Raw genomic sequence first — 18,969 nt, 5'->3', positions numbered from 1 at the left:
AGTGCAGTGAGAAAGTCAGTGGTTTCAAATAGTCTCTTGAAATCTATAGCAAAAATAGGATATTTGATTGCAGTAGTGAGGCTTTTGTAAGGAGAAAATATCTGAGGGACTCAGAACTTGAAATTGATGCCATAAACAGTACATAAGGAAGAATGCAACTTCTTTCTTTCTTTCTTTTTTTTTTTTTTTTTATGGTTCCCTGACCGGGAAACGAAGCAACTTCTTTCTGACTAAAAGGAAATAAAAGTCTGACTAGCTAGTAGAAGGATCATAAAGAGATATAACTAACAGTAGATCCTAGCTCTTCCCCCACCCCACTAAATTTGGGACATCCTCATGAAGACAGGACTGCTCCCTGGCTCCTCAGGTGTTGCCTGGGAGACCAAAGGCTCCCAGCAGGGGCAGGAGAAGCTGGGAGCCCCAGTGGGCGTAGGGTCTGCTTGTGTCTCCTTGCTTGGTGGTTCTGGTGAGGGTCTGGAGAGCAGATGAGAGCAGGTGCTGCCCTTGGAAATGCCTTTATGGTCAGGATGGATCCACCTTGGCTCAGTGAATAAATGATGGTAACTATCCAGGCATCCGACCATCATGCCAGGGCAAAATGGAAGCTCCTAAAACACAGAACACCTGCCAGAAGAAGATGGGGAGCATGGAAAAAGTGCCAGGAAAAGAGAAGGTGCCATAGTGGGAAGCAGAGAACTGGAAGTGAATCAAGATTCTACATGGAGAGATTTATCGTAAGTCTAGATGGGACTTTGTTTACCCTGAAGTAACAGTAAGTTTTGTGCAGCTGCACAGAATGAGGTGCTGGTGGTGGGGTGGGAAAAGTGAGTGGAGTATTAAAGCGGCTCCTTTGGCAAGACTGTAGCCATTCTGGGCCAGCATCCAGGGCCATCTTCAGTTTTGCATCCTCTCTCCCTGTGTAGCTGGCATGTGCCCCTATTTCCGCCTCTCAGCTTGCCTTGCCTCTGCCTCCTCTCCACCCAGACTGCTAGCTCAGGCTGTATCACTTATCACTGGGTGATCCCTTTGAGTATTCTCCCCAGTCGAGGCTGCTAGGCCCCCTTGAAACCCTTTTCTGCCAAAGCCAGAGAGATGACGGGTTGTATCTACTGTTTTCTTTCTCTAGAACAGTCTCAGGCCTCCTGGGAAAGCACTCTATACACCAACCTATTTGACTGGGATTTCATCTTCTGATTATATAATCTACTTTTGTCAGCCATTAATGCTTTGGCTAAAGGTGGGCCCTGACTTGGGCTGGGTCAATGGGAGCCTTTCCCCAAATTTCTGTAGCTAACACTATGGTACGCTTACTAGGTGGGAGCTGCGGGCTAAGGATTTTATAGGCATCACCTTTGACTCTATGATGTGCTAAAGCTGGTGCTGTTATTATCCTCCCTGCACAGAGGAGGACACTGTAGACAGAGATATTAGATGAAACAGTGAGTAGTTAATTGGCACTGATTAGTATGGTCTCTCAGGCAAGTGCCTACGTATCCATCTGGTGTCTTTGTAGTTGTGACCCTGAATGACATAAACATTCATGGCTTCCAATTCCAGTATGTAGGAGATGGCAAGGCCAGCATGCAGAGATGGAGGCAGAGGTGGGTGAGAGGCCTCCAAACTCCCCTGTGTGTGCAGCCCTTCTCCTTGAGCTGACTGCTGTAGTTCTTGGTTCCCTTGCATTAGAAAGAATATTTTCACTGCAATGAACAGAACGCCTACAAGTGGCTTAACAATTAGCACATTTATTTATTTCAAATATGTGAAGTTCGGAGCTGGGGATTTAGCTCAGCGGCATAAGCACCTCTCTTGCAAGCAGGCGGTCATGAGTTCGATCCCTGGTACCAGAAAAAAAAAAAAAAAGGCAAATATGTGACGTTCAGAAGTCAGCAGTTTCAGGTATTCTGGGCTCTCAATTAACAAAGAGCTACAAGTCTCCTGGCCTTTCTCTCCTGGTCACAAGATGGTTGTCAGAGCTCTATGTTCCATGTTTTCATCCAACAGCATCTAGATGGGACAGAAAAGTGACAGCCAAGAAACCACTCCCGGTACATTTCTATGAGTATGGAGACAAGCGCTTCCCTGAAGTGACTGAAAGTGGCCTCTTCGAAGTCAAACTGGGCCCTGGGAGTTCTCTAAACAGCATCTGCTATATACCCTTTTCCTAGTTCATAAGAGTCACGACCATCCCATGTGACAGACTACGCTTTGGGTCAATTCTGGGTCACTCCTTTTCACCCTTGTGTCTCCCAACGCAGTTTTAAGTGAGTCTTCTGGTTATCTTTTTAATTTTAAGAAATTTTCTAGCCCCTTCACTCCCTGTGTGGCCACAGAAGACCTCACTTCCCCACTCGTGTCCCTGCCTGTTTTCTGCACTGCTATTTCTCAACTTCTGTGTCTTTTCTTTCTTATTCCGATAGATGATAATACTGACATTCTATGCTGTAACCATAATAAAATTCACTCAATATGAAAACTGAATATCAATGAAAACTGAAAAGGAAAAATTCTCATTACTTGATACAACTATACCATGTATTTCCTGTGGGTACCTACCTATGTATTTACAGGTTTTTAGAAAGCTCTAGATAAGTACACACTGAGCCCATTACTGTGGCTACCTCTGGGGAAGAAGGAGGGAATGGGATGACAGTGGGTGGCCAGAAGGGACTTTAGTGTCAGTTGCAGTGTTCTTCTTCTTTTTTTTTTTTTTTAAATGACAATGTATTCATGTTTTGCTTGTGTCGTTAAGTTTTAATTTGAAAAAATTCCCATTCATTTTCAGCCAATTATGCTGGCTCTGTGTGCTTGGCCATGCAGTGTGTTTGTGCCAAGGGAGGACGAATGTTTACTTTGTGCGTGCCTGTGAATGAAGTACAGTGATTAGAAAGCAAATTAAAAAGAAATGTGGCAACCAAAAGGAAAACAGAGTGCAAAAATTAAAAAAACCTCATTACAATAATAAAAACTATAGAAATAAGCCCATTAGGAAATGAGCAAGTTCTTTATGGGGAAAACTGTCCATGGGTGCAAGGGACACATGGGTGGTGGGAATAAGTGCAGAGAACCACTGGATTCATACACTGAACAGCATAGCATTTACTGGTGTCAGGTTCTCCAAAATTAATCTGTAAATGGATAGAACTTGATGAGTGGGCTTTAAAACTCATATGAAGGAGTGAGCTCTGCTTCTCAAGGAGAAGCAGAATAAATTGTATTTTAATTAACAGAAAGTAAAAAATGGTAAAAAGCTATAGCAAATAAAATAGTCTGGTAATGACAAAAACCAATAGATTGGTAGGAAAAAACCAGAGGCCTCAGGATCACCTAGTCTCAGTCTATAAGGGAGCCTCACTCCACACCAGCATGTTGGGGTAACTGACTATTCATTTAGACAAAGGCTAGATATTTCAAGTCAATCATAAAAATCTATTTTAGACAGAAAAATTATAAATTAGAAAATAAAACTACATTTCAATCTTAGGGGGAAAGATGGGTATATATCTGGTATTAGAAATTGAACTCAGGACCTTGTGCTTCTCAGGCAAGTGGTATGCCACTGTACTATATCCCTGGCACAATAACTTCTGTCTAAAATAAGATTCTGTAAAAAATTAAAGGCAACAGCAGGCTGGGAGAAAATATTTGACCATAATCACCAAAGATTAATATCAGATTATATTAGAAGGTTATACAAATCAATGAGTTAAAGAGAACCCAATGTTTAAAATGAGCAAAAACAAACAGGCAATTCAGAAAATACAAATGTTCAATACACATATGAAAATCTCACTAGCAAACAGAAAAATACAAATTTAAAGGGGGATTTAACTTTTCAACCATCAGATTGGCAAATATTTAAGACAAGTGCAAAGTCCAAGAATCTGAGTCCTCTCCTACCCTTTGGCAGGAGGTTTCAATGGTACAGAAATCAAGAAGGGCACCTTGGTAATGCTTATTAAAACTAAAACTAAAACTAAAACTAAAACTTGAGACCTACCATTCCACCACTCCATCTCCAACCAACGGCATCACAGAGTAGGCCATACAAAGCTGCTCTCTTTAGCACTGTGAACAGCTGAGACAGAAAAAGAAGTAACCAAATGTTTATGACACTTAGGACAAATATGGGAATAAATACAATACCATTATTAAAGAGGAAGAGCTTTATGTATCAACAGAGATGTATTGTAAAAATATAAGCTTAAGTAAGAAAATGCAGCCTACAATGAAATTCCAATACTGTGGTACAACTCATTCAAAACACCTATATCCATATTAATATCATTTATTTTGGGGAAGGAGATGCATAAAATTGTGGAAGGGGTGGGCTATCAGAACTTCAGAGGGTGGCCAAATTGTGAAGGGTCTGGAAAATTAGGACTTCAGTGTGTGGAACTGTAGCTATATTCATTTTATTCAACTTGCAAAAAGGAAAATATATTCATGCTTTGCTTGTTTAATTAAAGTATAATTTGAAAAGATTCTAATAATTCAATTATGCTGGCTCTGTTTGGCCATACATGCATGTTTGTGGCCAAGGAAGAAGACGTTTGCTTGTGTGCATCTGCAAATCAAACTCAGTGATTAGCAAACAGGTTGAAATGGAATATGGAAAGACAAGGGCCAAACAAATAAGAGCAGAAGGGACTATTTGCAGTTGGCAGCAAAGCCTTTAAAATACATAGGAATGAATTTACCGAGAAGGAGACAAGACTTTAGCCAGAGAAAACCATAAAACTTCTCTGAAAGACAAAAAGGATGATCTGAACTGGGAGTAGAACAATATGCATTAATAGGAAGACTATGATAAAGATGTTAATTTATCTGAAATTTATCCATAAATTCAGGTAAAATTCCAGTGAAAATTCTAAAACTTGATGGGCTGATTCTAAAATTTAAAAGGTGAGATAAATGCAAGAATGACCAAAGCAATTTTATGAAACCAAGAGAGACGAATTTGTCTTTCCAGTTAGAAAAGCAAAGCTCAGAAGATAAATAGATCAATAGACCAGAAAGAGCCCTGACATAGACCAGCTTTGGGATTTAGAGTCAGACAATGGTAGCAATTTTAAGTCACTGGTGAAATGACAAATTATTCAATATATTGAGAAGCTTAGTTGTCAAATTATTAAACACCAGTACTTTAGCAATCCAATTTTCAGTAAATCTTTAAATGTGAAAAGTGAAAATAATATAACATTTAACACAAGAAAGAAAACTAAATTTCAGGATAAAATGGTTGTGATCTTCACATAGGAGGTTCTTCAAAAGCAAGGTAAGTTTCTTAATTTGAAATACAAAGAAAAACCTCAGTAATAAAAGAGACAATATAGCTGAGGGTCAGCAAGGGTGAGAATGATGGAGAATTGTGCAGTATGCATACAACACATGAAGAATTAGTATCAAAAATACATAAAAGCGGGGCTGGGGATTTAGCTCAGCGGCATAAGCACCTGCCTTGCAAGCAGGTAGTCATGAGTTCGATCCCTGGTACTAATTAAAAAAAAAAAAAAAACACCAAAAAACCATAAAAGCTGGATACTGTGGCTCATAACTGTAATCCTGGATACTCAGGAGGCTGAAGAAACAAGATCTTAAGCTTGAGGTCACCCTGAAAACTTTAATGAGTCTCTGTCTTTTTAAAAAAAAAATTATTTGTTAATTTATTTTTTGTGAGTCTCTGTCTTAAAATAATTAAAAAAGGGGCTTAGTGCAGAATGCTTGTTCAAGGATTTGGGTTTAATCCTTAATACTGTAACAAATAATGTATAAACAATTTTCAAAAACTGATAAAAGGACAACCTCGTAGGAAGATGAACAAAGGATATACACAGGTGACCCAAAAGGAGGAAATATAAACGACTAAGAGTGCTTACAGCATGAGCACTTACTCAAAAACACAAATTAAGTCAAGAAATAATCATGTTTTCTACCCATTAGATTTATAAAGTTTAAATTGCAATTATCTGGAAAGATTAAGTGAAAACTAGAGGGTGCTATACAACATCAGTAATGTGGGAAATTTTATTCACAACGCATACATCAACACTTTACTGTGTAGTAGTATGGAGGGAGATAATAACACCCTTACAGTGGTCTACCTCTGTGGAGGGCAAAAAACCCAAAGTCACAGGCCAAAGGGCTGCTGCAGCCATATTTACAGTGTTCTATTTTTAAAAAGGAGAATGTATTTATCCTTCACTCATTTAATTAAAGTATAATTTGAAAAGATTCTAATTTATTTTCAGCCAGTTTTGCTGGCCTTTTGTGTTTGGCTGTGTGGACATTTGTGCCCAGGGAAGAAGAATGTTTGCTTGTGTGTGTATGCAAATCAAGCTCAGTGATTAGCAAACAAGCTGAAATGGAATAAGAAAAAACAAGGGCCAAACAATAAGAGTAGAAGGGACTATTTAGAGCTGACAGCAAAACCTTTAAAATACCTAGGAATAAATTTACCAAGAGATAGGTAAGACTTAGTCAGAGAAAACCAAAACTTCTGAAAAACATAAAAGATGACCTGAACTACAAGTAAAGCAATATGCATTGATAGGAAGAGTATGATAAGGATGTCGATTTCCCTCAAATTTATCCATAAGCTCAATGTAATCCCAATAACATTTTCCAGCAGAAATTTTCTTGAAATTTGACAGGTTAATTTTAAAATGCATGTAGTGGGTTTAAAATGCAAGAATGATAAAACGATTTTGCAAAAACAACAAAGACTGTGAGAGTTGTACGGCCAGTTAGCAAAGCATATTATCAAGCTTAGGAGTAGGCAAACAGATCAGTGGACCAGAAAGAGCCCCGACAAAATTGCAGTGGGATTTAATGTCAGACAAATGTAGCAATTTTGAATTACTAATAATATTTACATATATTTATTTTACATTTTTGTATATGACATAAAAGGCTTAAATATGTATGTAAGCTACATGAGGATATAAATTTTAAAAATGCCATGACCTTGATGTAGACAGGCCTTTTCCAGGTTGCCAAACCTAAGATAAAAGACACTATTTAAATGATGAAAATCACAATATAGAAAATATTTGCCATATGTGTAACAACGTACTTAACATGTAACTCCTAAAAATTAGTAATGAGAGGATAAACTATCTTAAAAATAGGTCATAGGCAAAGGATATGGCCATATCAACTCAAAGGAACAAACATAAGTAGAAAATACACAGATCTCAGTCTTGCTAGTAATTTAAAAATACGCAAAGTGATAAAAGATACCTATTTTTTATCCATCAGATTAGTTAACATGTAAAACCTGGAGATGTTCTAGAGAGAGACTGAGTTAAAAGGTACTTTGGAGAACATGTTAGCAGTTTGTAGTAGAATTTAAGATGTTTTATCCTATGACCCATGAATTCCAAGTATCTGTCAAAGGGAACTCTCATACATGAGCCAAGGGGCATACACAGGGATGCTCTAACAGTTATGTCTTAAAGGAAAAATTTTAATAGGCTCCAACTATACAATCAGTTTTGACATATGCCTTATAGCTGCTGAAAAGAGCACTGGAGAGAGAGACGAGACAGCAAGGGCCATGCGAGGCAAGTTCCGTAGGGTGCAGGAAACTCAGCACCTCCCCTGTGTAGATCACTCCATCTTTGCAAACAAACAGAAGCAACGGTGGAGCAGAATTATGTTTTAAGGGCTGGAGGAAAAGAATGTGGACAAATGGCAAATTCTTAAAAGAAGCTCCCCTCTGCTACAGCAGAGATCGAGGAGACTAGTAGATTTCTTTATCTATAATGCTCTTGATTTTATTTAAAAGAAAATATATTCATATTCATGTATTACTTGTAAGCTTTGTTTTTTTTTTTTTTTTTTTTTTTTTTTTGTCTTTTTCTTTTTTATTGGTACCGGGGATCAAACTCACGACCGCCTGCTTGCAAGGCAGGTACTTATGCCGCTGAGCTAAATCCCCAGCCCTTCATGTATTACTTGTATAATTAAAATTTAATTCAAAATTTAAATACATTTCCAACCAATTAGACTTGATTTATGTGTGTGCTATGTGGTATTTTATGTGTCCAGGGACAAAACACATTTATTCTGTTTGTCTGTGAATGAAGTGTAGTGATTAGGAAATTGATTAAAATTTGGAAAGTAAAAGGAAAGAAAGGGAAAGTTTATTCACTCATAAAAGTAACAAAACTAGTAAGTATGTAGGAATGGACCCATTAAGAAATGTGAAAAACTCAGAAGTTGGAGGCTGAGGATTTAGCTCAGTGGCATAAGCGCCTGCCTTACAAGCAGGCAGTCGTGAGTTCGATCCTCGGTACTGATAAAAAGACAAAAAAAAAAAAAAAAAAAAAAAAAGGTGAAAAACTTTTATGATAAAAGTGACCAGCCTTTATTTTTTAATCCTTCAAGATTAAATTAAATCCAAAACAAAACAAGTAAGACTCTGACATAAGTGGACAGATACCATATTTACAGATGAGAACAACTGATACTCTAAAGATGGTTTTTTTCCCTCCAGTGCAGTATCACTGGAAATTCCAACAGGACTTTTTCCATTCATGTGGAAAAAGTAAAATGTGCAATATAACCAAAATATTTTTTAAAAAGCGTATTAGGCATAGAGGAGCAGCTTATCTTATCAAGTAGTAAGGTACTTTATAAAGGTCTGCTCTTAAAAATGTGGTATTGGTTCAGAGATAGACGAACAGATGAATGGAGCTGAAGAGCATAGATACAGAAAACTGGGAGAAAAGATAGGGTTGGAATAGTAAGAGGTGCTTAGCAAACTGGACACCCATTTGAAAAAAGATCAAATTAAATCTGTGTCACATCATACATGGAAATATATTTCAGATGGGTTTTGACTTAAACATATGAAACAATGATAGACGTTTTCAATGCAAGTACAGAATGTCTGTGTACATGGAGAGGCCTGCTATTGCTTCCATCAACAGTGTGACAGGACACTTGATGGGACATCTAAATATGTTGGGCAGGGCCGGCAGACTTGGCCTTCCACTTTCTCCAAGGGCTGCCAACAGGGACTGCAAAGCCTCTTCCTTCTCTCTCCAGCTTAGTCTGGTCCAGGGAACAGGGACTGTTGCAAGTTCCTACCACTTTGTTAACACGATAAGGCACGTTTGTTCTTTGGCTTCCTTTCCCTCCACTATGAAATGTAGTAATTCTGATTCTTGCGGGGAGATGGGAAGGTTATATGAGATGATGAAGCTGAGCATGGAGAAACGGCACAGAACTTGGATGGAGGGTAGGGGAGATTCCTAAAGCCCCTGCCACCCAAGACTTAATGCCTTAATTTTTTCTAGCATTGTAGCCTTTGGAAGGTTGTCATAGAAGTGTTATTTTTAGTCAAAAGAAGTTTGGATGTTGACTTTTGATATCCTATTGTAAGGCAGAAAATACAATTTCTACGCAAAGGGCTCAATGCCTGTTGCTAGGTAGTAAGCAAAACAAAAAATAATACATGATTCCAGTCATGAGATAGGATAAAGCTGGTGTTAATCAGACACGTAGGCAATACACAGGTTAGATAAAAGCTCCCAAAAGATCACTTTATTCTCTAAAAGGTAAATAATTTAATTTTGCTCTATTTGGTCAAACACATTATTATTGCCCCAAACTAATTTATCCACCTCCACACTTGATCTTAGTCTTTTGGGAGGTCATTTCACTAATTGTCTCCATCCGTAATCACTCAATTACTCAGGCTCTTTACCCTCAGAATAGTCATATGCCAGCATCTTTCCTTCAAGATTAGAATTAAAAAGGCATGAATCTTGCTCCCCCCCCCCCTTCCTTAGTTGACTTCCCCTTAACTGGCTCCCTTTCTGCTCTTTCCTGCCCTTCTTCACTCTATACTTCAATTTGCTTCATCAAGCGACCTCCTTCCTCCTTTACAAAAGCTGCTTTAGAACACCGCCTCCTCAGGGAAGCCTCTCCGCGTCAGAGCAGGGCAGGTTCCCTTGCTGTCCACCCTACTTGAGGTCTTCCCTTTGCAGTGCTGTAGAATGTCAGAGTCTGGTTATGTCTTCTTCCCTTGCTATTTACTATGCCGACATCACTAGAACAAAGATTCTGCCTGTCTTAATTCATTCCCCACAAAGTATGCACAGTTCTAGGCGCCCTGCCAGGCACAAAGTAGGTGCTAAATTAGAATATGCAGAATGTATAAGCGTTTGCCACTCAACACATCACATTGGGAATTGATGTCTGCCGATGAACTTGCTCTCTTTTCCTAGCTTCAACCTTGCCACCCCCATAATTCACCTCTTTAAGTCTTTCTTCTAAGGTCCTTATAGGACTCTTACGGACAACTTCAAGTCCCTCTCCACGTATCAACTTTATTTCAGTTTCTGTCCCTATTACTGTCCTAAAATGCTCTTATTAAGGTAGTAAGACGTTAGCTAATCATGAAATTCAAAGGAAAAATTCTGTCTTTAACTTGTTGGAAATCACTGCTGTATTTGACAGTGTTGATTACTTTCCCCTTGAAATGCTTCACTACCTTAGTTGTCATGGCAACCCTTCTACTTGTTTTTTTCAAATCTCAGACTCTTTCTTCTCTCTGTCACCTGCCCTTTCCTTGATGGCCTCCTCAAATGTCTCTGTGACTCATGATCCTGCCTCATTCCTTTCATTCTCTATCTCTGGTGGCCTCACTTTTCTCAGGGGCCCCATTACTCTGAGTGGTAATGGCTCTGGACCAGTGCTTCCAGTCAAATATCTTCCTGAGCCCTGAACCCCAGGACTCTTGTGCCGGCTGGGCTCTACCTGCCTGTGTCCCTGGCCCCTGAAATACCTGAGCCACTCTCCTGCATTTCAGACTGGCTGTCCAAGCTGTTTTTCCCACTCAGGGGCCTCCCTGGTACCTACCCAGGACTCTACTCAAGACACATGGGATGCCCCTTGAGACTGACCCTCTTTCTCAAACAGTTAACCATTCATGAATTACTCTTGGTTTTTATCTACTACAAGTTTCTGATCGCTTTCTCTCCAATTTCCCATCTAGCCCCATCTCTCTTATGTCTCTCTCTTTCTCTTATCTGTAGGTACTCTGGTCTGGACTGGTGACGGCTTATAATAAAAACCTGGGTTTTGGTTTATCTTGACCTTCTAGCACCTCTTTTTCCTCCCTACGCCTCTGTATTGCCTTTTGTGATCTCTTGGTCCCTGTTTCATGCGGCTGGGGAGGGACCTGGCTGCTTTATCACACAGAAGCCACAGAGCCCCTCCTCCAACTCCTGCCTTTTAGTATCCAGTGCTGTCAAGGGGAGGCACAAGGCCCAAGTTCAGCCAGCTAACCAAGGTTCTTTCCAGGCACTGATTTCTTTTTTTTTTTTTTTTTTTGTCTTTTTCATTTTTATTGGTACCAGGGATTGAACTCACGACCGCCTGCTTGCAAGGCAGGCGCTTATGCTGCTGAGCTAAACCTCCAGCCCCTCAGCCACTGATTTCTATCCATATGTGGAAGAAATAGTTAGTTATACAATGTTTAAAGGCCACCAGGTAGGACTGCTCCTGACACACTGAGATGTCAAGACTGTGACCCAGTCCTCATGCCCTACATTGCTCACCATTTCCTCCTCTTGTCCTGCTCCTCTGGGACTCAGTTTTTCTTCCCTGTGAAATGGGGCTAAGGCAGCTGGCAGCTTCACTGGGGGCACATGGGGGATTGTGATGATCGGACAAAACAATGGCCATGAACCCAGGACATAAACCATAAAGAGCTGGTGGGGCTACAGTGAGAGCACAGTGTATCTCCTGAGACCCAGACAGCTTCAACTTTGACCTTTGTTTCCTTGTTTAATTCTCTGGATGTTGTTAGAGTCTTTTTCATAAAAAGATATTTCTAAACCTTCATGGCAGACACTAAAGATTTCAGGCAGAAAATCATTATTCTGCCCCTACCTCACCAGCTGGCTGCTGCCAGGTGCCGAAAGGTCAGAGGCAACCGCAGCCATGAGGGGAGGTGGGATGAGATCACAGCTAATCAGAGCAGCAGTCAGGACCCCGAGGGCTGAGCCAGGCTCCTGGAGAACACACAGATCAGGATCCCTGGTAAAATGAACATGATTGAATTTTGTTCTTCCATCAACACGACTAATCCCTTTACCTCAACACTTAATCCCCCTGCTCTGGGGCCCCTTCACTGCCTGTCCTTGCTCTTCACGCTCAGCTTGCACAGCCCTGCCCTGTCCCGGTGTGGCCTGGGTGAGGGCGGGCTTCCTGGCCCCGTGGCCTCCTCTAGCTGCGTGCTCCTTCCTGCTTTCTCAGTTGGACTTGAGATTGTTGTCCACCCTTCTGCCTTTTTTCCAAAGCTGCGGTGGCAAAGTCCCCAAAGGCCAGGTCTTGGGCATGCCTGGCCTTCCCTGTGCATATGGCCCACCAGTGCACTCTTCCTCTGGAAACTCCTGCCCTGGCTTCTTGGCCTAGCTTTCCCTGCCTTTTCTGTTCTCAGGCTCCCCTTTCTGTGTCCAGCACCAACTGCCAACTTTTCTTCCCAGGCTTCTGAAACTCTTGCTTTTTTGGTCTTCTCTGGCTCTTCCTTATCAGTCTCTTTAGCAAGATCCTATGGCTAGAACCACCTCCTAAAATGTCAGTGATAAGGCAGTCTTCAGTCTTGTTTCCATGAACTCTGCATCTTCCCTCATAAGCACATCCCTAGATCCCCATGTTTCCTCTTTGGAAGATTGCTCACACCATTTCTGTGAGCGTAGATCAGCCGAGGTACTTCCTTACTTGATGCCACCTCCAGTCAAGGTCATCAATGAACATTTTCCTTCCTTTTCATCCTTGTTCTTTGGTCTTGCCTCTGATTTATTCATAGGACTTCTAGTAAGAGCTTTTGGAGGTCTTCTATAGTGCCTATCTTTATTTCATCATAGTCTAGATTGTCTTAGAAACTGTCTCCTCATCAAATTGTTACTCTAGCAGTTTCTCTCAGAATAGCAGTCATATTGCCTGCCTTTCATTTCCTGTCATCTTTCACACAGAAAACTGTTTTGCCTGAGAATGTAGTGGTCCCCTTATTACTACATCCAGTAGGCTCTCAGTCCTTATCTAACTAGTCTTTTTCTTTTGTCTGTTGTTTGCTCTTTTTGGAAACATCTCACATCCTTGAGTTTCTAAGAAAACATGGGCTCCAGGTACCTTTTCCACATCTTTAAATTTTTTTTTTTTTTTTTTTTTGCCTTTGTGGCCTTTCTTTCTGCCCATCACTTAAATGGAAATAAGGCTCTGTTCCTGGACTCTCTTTTTTCAGCTGGCCTGCTTTCCTAGATTCAGCTCACCAAAGCCCATGATTACAATCATTATGAGTCCCAACCCAAATGTCTTGCTTGAATCTGCTGGGATCCAGACCCTCCTTGCAGGCTATCTCCATGTGAATGCCCATAATTGACTTTAACTGTCCAAAACTGAGCTGGATAATCCTTCTTCAGCCGCCCCTTTTCCTGGATGTCCTATCCATTTATCTGTGCAGTCACCCAAGATAGAAGCTGGGAAGGTATCCTCAACTTTCCTTCTTTAACCCCAGCAACCATCCAGTTAGCAAATCCTCTTAAACCCACCTCCTAGGTCTGACCTCTTCTCTCCACTCTCTTAGCCCCACCCTAATTCAGGCTTTGTCTTCTCTACCTGGAACAAGGCAATCTGCACTGTTTCTCAGTGGACATACCCATGAGTTCACATTTGCACTACCATCCCTGGCTGCCCTTGCTCCCATGTCTGAAGCATACCTCTGGGTATGCTGGCCATGTATCATTTTACTATCAGTTTGTCTTTCTTACCCTTTGCATGCTCAAGAACAAGGATCATATCTTTTTTTTTTTTTGTCTTTTTTTGAGGCGGGATCTCACTATGCAGTTGAGGCTGGACTTGAGCTCACTTTGTACCTACGCCAGGCTGGTCTCGAACTCGCAACGATCCTCACACCTCATTCTCTCCGAGTGCTGGGATTACAGGTGTGAGCCACCACGCCCAGCGATCATCTTATTTATTTTATGTATTAAAACATAGCATCCTGCCTGACACAAAGTAAACACTCAATATTTTCTGTATAAATATGTAGAACACTTACCTTGTCTTGAAACTTTCATTTGTTTTCTCTGACTACCAGAAACTATACAATAGTTCATGTACCACTCCCCAACCCTCACCCCATGCATAGTGTGCCTATGTCATTGTATCAACACGGGGTATTCCGAAACTTTTCCTCCCATAATTTCTTGGTGAAAACCTGTATTTCCTTATTGTTTTATTGTTGCTTGTTGGTTACTACTGAAGTGAAATAACTTTTCAAAAAATTTTTAAGTCAAATATTTCTCTTCTGTTTAGGTGACTTAAAAGTTACCAGTTTCATTTTTATCGTTAAAGTTTTGAGTAAATTCCTTTACACATTATTGACCTGCAAATATTTTACCCGTCTTGTTTTTTTTTTTTTTTGGTCTTTTTCATTTTTATCGGTACCAGGTATCGAACTCATGACTGCCTGCTTGCAAGGCAGGCGCTTATGCCGCTGAGCTAAATCCCCAGCCCCCGTCTTGTTTTTTGTTTGACTTAGAAATACAGTAGTTTTAATATAATTAACAGTTTCAACTTTTTTAAAAAAAGATGCTTTTTTTATGTCATTTTTTTGTATGTTAGCTTAAATGGGCTCCCCAAGACACTTGTTAGATATTCACTTCTTTTTCTCCCTAGATTTAATGGGCTCTTAACTCCTTTTGACCTTTTAAAATTATTTCTGAATCTGAGTGTTTGTACTAATGTGAAGTTGGAAAGCCCCCCCCCCCCCCCGCTTCTTTCTAGTGAATAATGAATCAGTAGTCTGAACTGAACATCATTTTTGGAGAAGTTTTTTCTATTGATTCCATTTGTGAATTAAGCTGGCTGACTATGACATTTATGGCCACAACTTTCTCAAAGGATGTGTCATTTGGATGTAGAACTAAGGCTAAAGCAAGGTGTAGTTCCAGGTAGAGTACAGTGACAAATACAGGATGGAAGTAGAGAGCATTTCTGGAAGTCCTGTCAAGAGAATGTGTGGGAAGATGGGTCACCTACTTTGCCAATATGAACAGCTGGATCTAGCTGGTATCCACTCATCCTGTAGGTGTCCAGTCCTGCAAGGAAACATTTATTCAGGGGTCACAAGAAAGGGAGAGTCCCACCCTACTTACCTTTACCAACCTACCTGCATGGACTTGGCTAGGATATTTCACCATCAGCATAAGAATTGTTTCAGCCAGCTTGTGCAAGATTCATTTTCCCTGGACTAGAGCTATCACCATAATTCCTCTGTGTTCCAAGATATGGCTTTGACCCAGAGCTAGGAGTCAACATGCCCCGGTTCAATTACTAATCTAGGTACCAGATCATCTGAGGATATGATGCTAAAGCTGAAAAGAACTCAGGGGTTATATAGTCCAACTATCTTAGTTTTTTATCAAGGCCCAGTGAGAGATGGTAAACTACCTAGCTAGTGGAAGACATCCTTGTGGGGAAAACCAGTATGGAAATTTTGCCTATCTAAACTAGAACACAAAAATATTTGGTTGCAAAAAAAAATTACATAGTGAATTAGCATATTGTTCAGGGGCATGGCATAGTATATAAATGTGACACTAAAGGCAGAGAAAACAGGCTTATTTCTGCTAGTTCTTGTTGGAGGAAGTGGATTGTGTTCTCTTCTCTATGTATGGGGGTAATTAAGAATCCCAGGTGTGGGGCTGGGGATTTAGCTCAGCGGCATAAGCGCCGGCCTTGAAAGCAGGCAGTCGTGAGTTCAATCCCTGGTACCGATAAAAACGAAAAAGCCAAAAAAAAAAAAAAAAAAAAAAAAAGAATCCCAGGTGATAGAAGCAAACTCAGCCAACAGACTGAGTCAGTCTATATGGGTGTTCTCAAATCCCAGACCCTGAATAGAGAATACTGTGACTGCATCAAAGAAACACCTAAACCATGTAGAAGTAGGCCTATAGGGAGCGGGGTTGGTTTTCCCATCTTGACTACCATGTAGATAGCAACTGTGAATACCCTAGACCAATGATGGTGAGCCATTTAGAACTTTCAGCGATAACAAACAGCTGGTAGTGGCATGCTTGCTATAGGTTTGCCACCACTGCCCTAGGCAGTCCAACACAATTTGCCCAAGGATGGGACCCCTACACTTTTCCATCATTAACAGTGTAATATGGTATTTTTCCTCTTTGACCTAATTTCTCATTTCAGATGTTTACTTCACATCAGTAAATATTTACTCAACACCTCCCACAATGGCCTGAAGACAGATGGAACTCACTGGCCTAGTGCTAAGTCTCTCAGATTTGCAGGGTAGGGTTACTACATGCTTTCTGTCCAAGACTAACCTCTCTCTGTTCATCTAGCCTGGGCCACTCCAGGTAAAGTGAAACTCAAGCCATCCCTTGACCATGTTCACTACTGGCTTTTGCCTTTTGGAAGTTATTCTGTTATTTTGTCGCTTTTAGGAGGTCCCTCAGGAGACATTTATTAAATACTCACTTCCTTTCCACTTAGTTTTTAATGGGCTCATATCTCCTATTTGACTTTTAAAAATAGTTGCTCTCTTCCCTGGTCCTATGTCCTCTGAAAAGACATGCTCCAATCCTCAAATTCTACCAAATTTCCATAATCTCCCTTGTGCCCTCCCCAGTTCTCCACTTCAGGCACCCCCTACCTCCTTTTCACTATCACAGCTGGAGAGGATAGGGAGAGTGGTTAAAGTGGAGCTCTGGAGAACAATCAAATGGAGTGCAGATCTCAGCCCTGCCCCTAATCTTGGGCGGGCTGTTTCATTTTTGGAACTTCTTCCACAAAGCAGGCATAACTGCAGCAAATGTACGAAGCACAGAGAGGTTTCCGGGAAGTACTGCTGGTAAACTGCTCATTGGGCCTAATCCAAAAAAACCACTTGCCAAATATGAGCCAAATTAGAAAAGAACAGTTTAAACAGGTGCTTCTACTCCTCCATGTCTTTCTCTTCACAGCTGGAAGAAGCAGTGGCTGCCTCTCATTTCACTTCTTCCTCTCATTCTCACCTCTTCCTATGACAATATGATATATGTCTCTAATTACTCTGCTGATCCCAACAGAGGCAAAGACCTTTTAAGCGATCCAATGTCCCTTTCTTGGCCTCTTGCTGGCAGCAGTTATCAGAGATAACTTCCTGTTCTTTCTCAAAGCCCCTCCCTTAACATGTGTTGCCTGGGCAATCTCCTGGTCTCTCCTGTGAAAGAAGCCATTTATTCAGGGAAGACAGGTGGGCTTATCTCACTGGGTATCTGGAGAGGCATAGTAGGAGCACACAGTGGTAGGTGGGAGCCATACTGTGAAGAGTGCCTTCTCTGTTAGTGGTGAGAGCTCCATCCTCTAGAACAGAACAAAAGTTAAGCCAAGAGCCACAGAGCAAGACCTAAGCTGTTAAGGAGCCCAATAATGGCCACGTGCATGATAGGTTTAAAGTGACAGGAGTGGAAACAGAGAGACATCTGGTGCAAATGATGAGCCAGAGATGACTGGGTCCAAATTAAAATGAGGAAACAGACACAGGAAAGATTTAAGGGCCAAACTAGGAACCAGAGGTACAATGGTGTCATCATGATGAGGGAGGAGGGGGTCACAATCCAATCTCACTGTCTCAGAACACTACTCACTGCTACACACTCAGAATAGTAGGAGGGCACCATCAAAAGGACCACGAGTTTCAGTAGCTGTTGTGTGAGCTGTGTGCCATGGGTCTCAGTTCCTGTTAGTGCAAAATGGAACCATATGGCATTCATAAAAATGGTTCTGATAGTGGAAATAAGAACTGGTTCATATTTGACCAATAAGTAAAAACAAAGCCAGCTACCAAAATGCAGCCCTCTACCAAACAGCGTAGCCAATCTGTGAGTAGAAGCCTAACCTCCATACTACCATAGCTGAGAGTCTGCAGACTGCATTGATGCTGGGTCTCCAACTAGGGTAAAAACAGAGCCAGAGGCAATACTTAAATCTGGATGATGTGCTCAGACACACGTGCAAATGGTGTGTGGTAGTGGGGTGGGGCTGAAAGGAAGGGAGTTCTAATACTGTCACTTTAAGGCAGAAGAAGGAATTGCAAAGATCAGCAATGCAGAAAACCAACCCAGTTTTCAGTCAGAGCTCTGGAATAAAGGACTAGCCTGGCCTAATGCAAATTAATGCAAACTGTTGGGCAAGTCAGAGACCCTTAATGATAACTAACTGGCTATGAAATAGTGCACACTCCGTGCTCTGCACTCCTGCAGCTCACCTGCATGCCCTGGTACAGGGAGGTATGATGCATGAAGACAGGAAAGCCATATGTGTTAAGGAGGATATCAGGTATACAGAGAGATTAGAAGAGGAAGAGGAAATTCCTTTTGTTTACAAGCAACTCAAGAATCTATCTACATCGAGCCTTATGCAGTATCTACCACCTGGTAAAGCTACTGTCAAACCAGGTGTGGACTTCTGCTGCCAGAGATAATACTGGCTGGGAACTTTTAATGCGGTTCTTTCATCCCCCTCCCCAACAGAATATTAGTCTGGAGGCTGGAAAATAAATCTGTCCTTCCAGAGTTGCTAAGGGGAGACTTGGGAATCTCCTTCCTTCTAGGAACAATCAGGTTACATAATTAAGTCTAGCAAATGACTGAGCCTCTCATCTATTGATCCCTAGAGTTGGTCAATCCATACATACTATACTAGACCTGCTGAGATAAGTTACATGCCTAGCCAAGGGGCAAAGACTAAATACCAACCCTCAAGCGTTGTGCAGGGTCTTAGTAGCCAAACTAAAGAGTTTAGACTACAAGCAACAGGAAACTACTGAAAAGCTTTGTTTGTCTCCCTCATAGACCCTTCCAAGTTTGCCTTCACTGCAACCTAACTTTCTCTACAGTTCTGTACTTGACAGATTTAAAGTTTATTCTTTATTGCAGAATCCTTTCT

At 41.1% G+C, this 18,969-nt stretch overlaps 1 protein-coding gene across 2 annotated transcripts in view; it reads right to left on the bottom strand.

Annotated features, from left to right (window-relative positions):
• Positions 1 to 1,725: 1,725 nt before the first annotated feature.
• Blcap (BLCAP apoptosis inducing factor) overlaps positions 1,726 to 18,969 on the bottom strand; it is a 32,234-nt gene continuing 14,990 nt past the window's right edge. For both annotated transcript variants that reach the window (XR_010047393.1, XR_001200762.3), the window contains 3 exons: positions 15,061 to 15,119; positions 4,001 to 4,078; positions 1,726 to 1,838 (listed from right to left, as the gene is read on the bottom strand). The gene's annotated coding sequence lies outside the window, so the exon portion shown is untranslated. The remainder of the gene's footprint in view (positions 1,839 to 4,000; positions 4,079 to 15,060; positions 15,120 to 18,969) is intronic.

This window comes from Cavia porcellus, unplaced genomic scaffold (assembly GCF_034190915.1).
Source record: "Cavia porcellus strain 051 isolate PalLab524CR breed Dunkin Hartley unplaced genomic scaffold, mCavPor4.1 scaffold_5, whole genome shotgun sequence".
Taxonomy (NCBI): Eukaryota; Metazoa; Chordata; class Mammalia; order Rodentia; family Caviidae; genus Cavia; species Cavia porcellus.
Note: the sequence above shows the minus strand (reverse complement) of the source record. Positions and strands in the feature narration are given on the sequence as shown.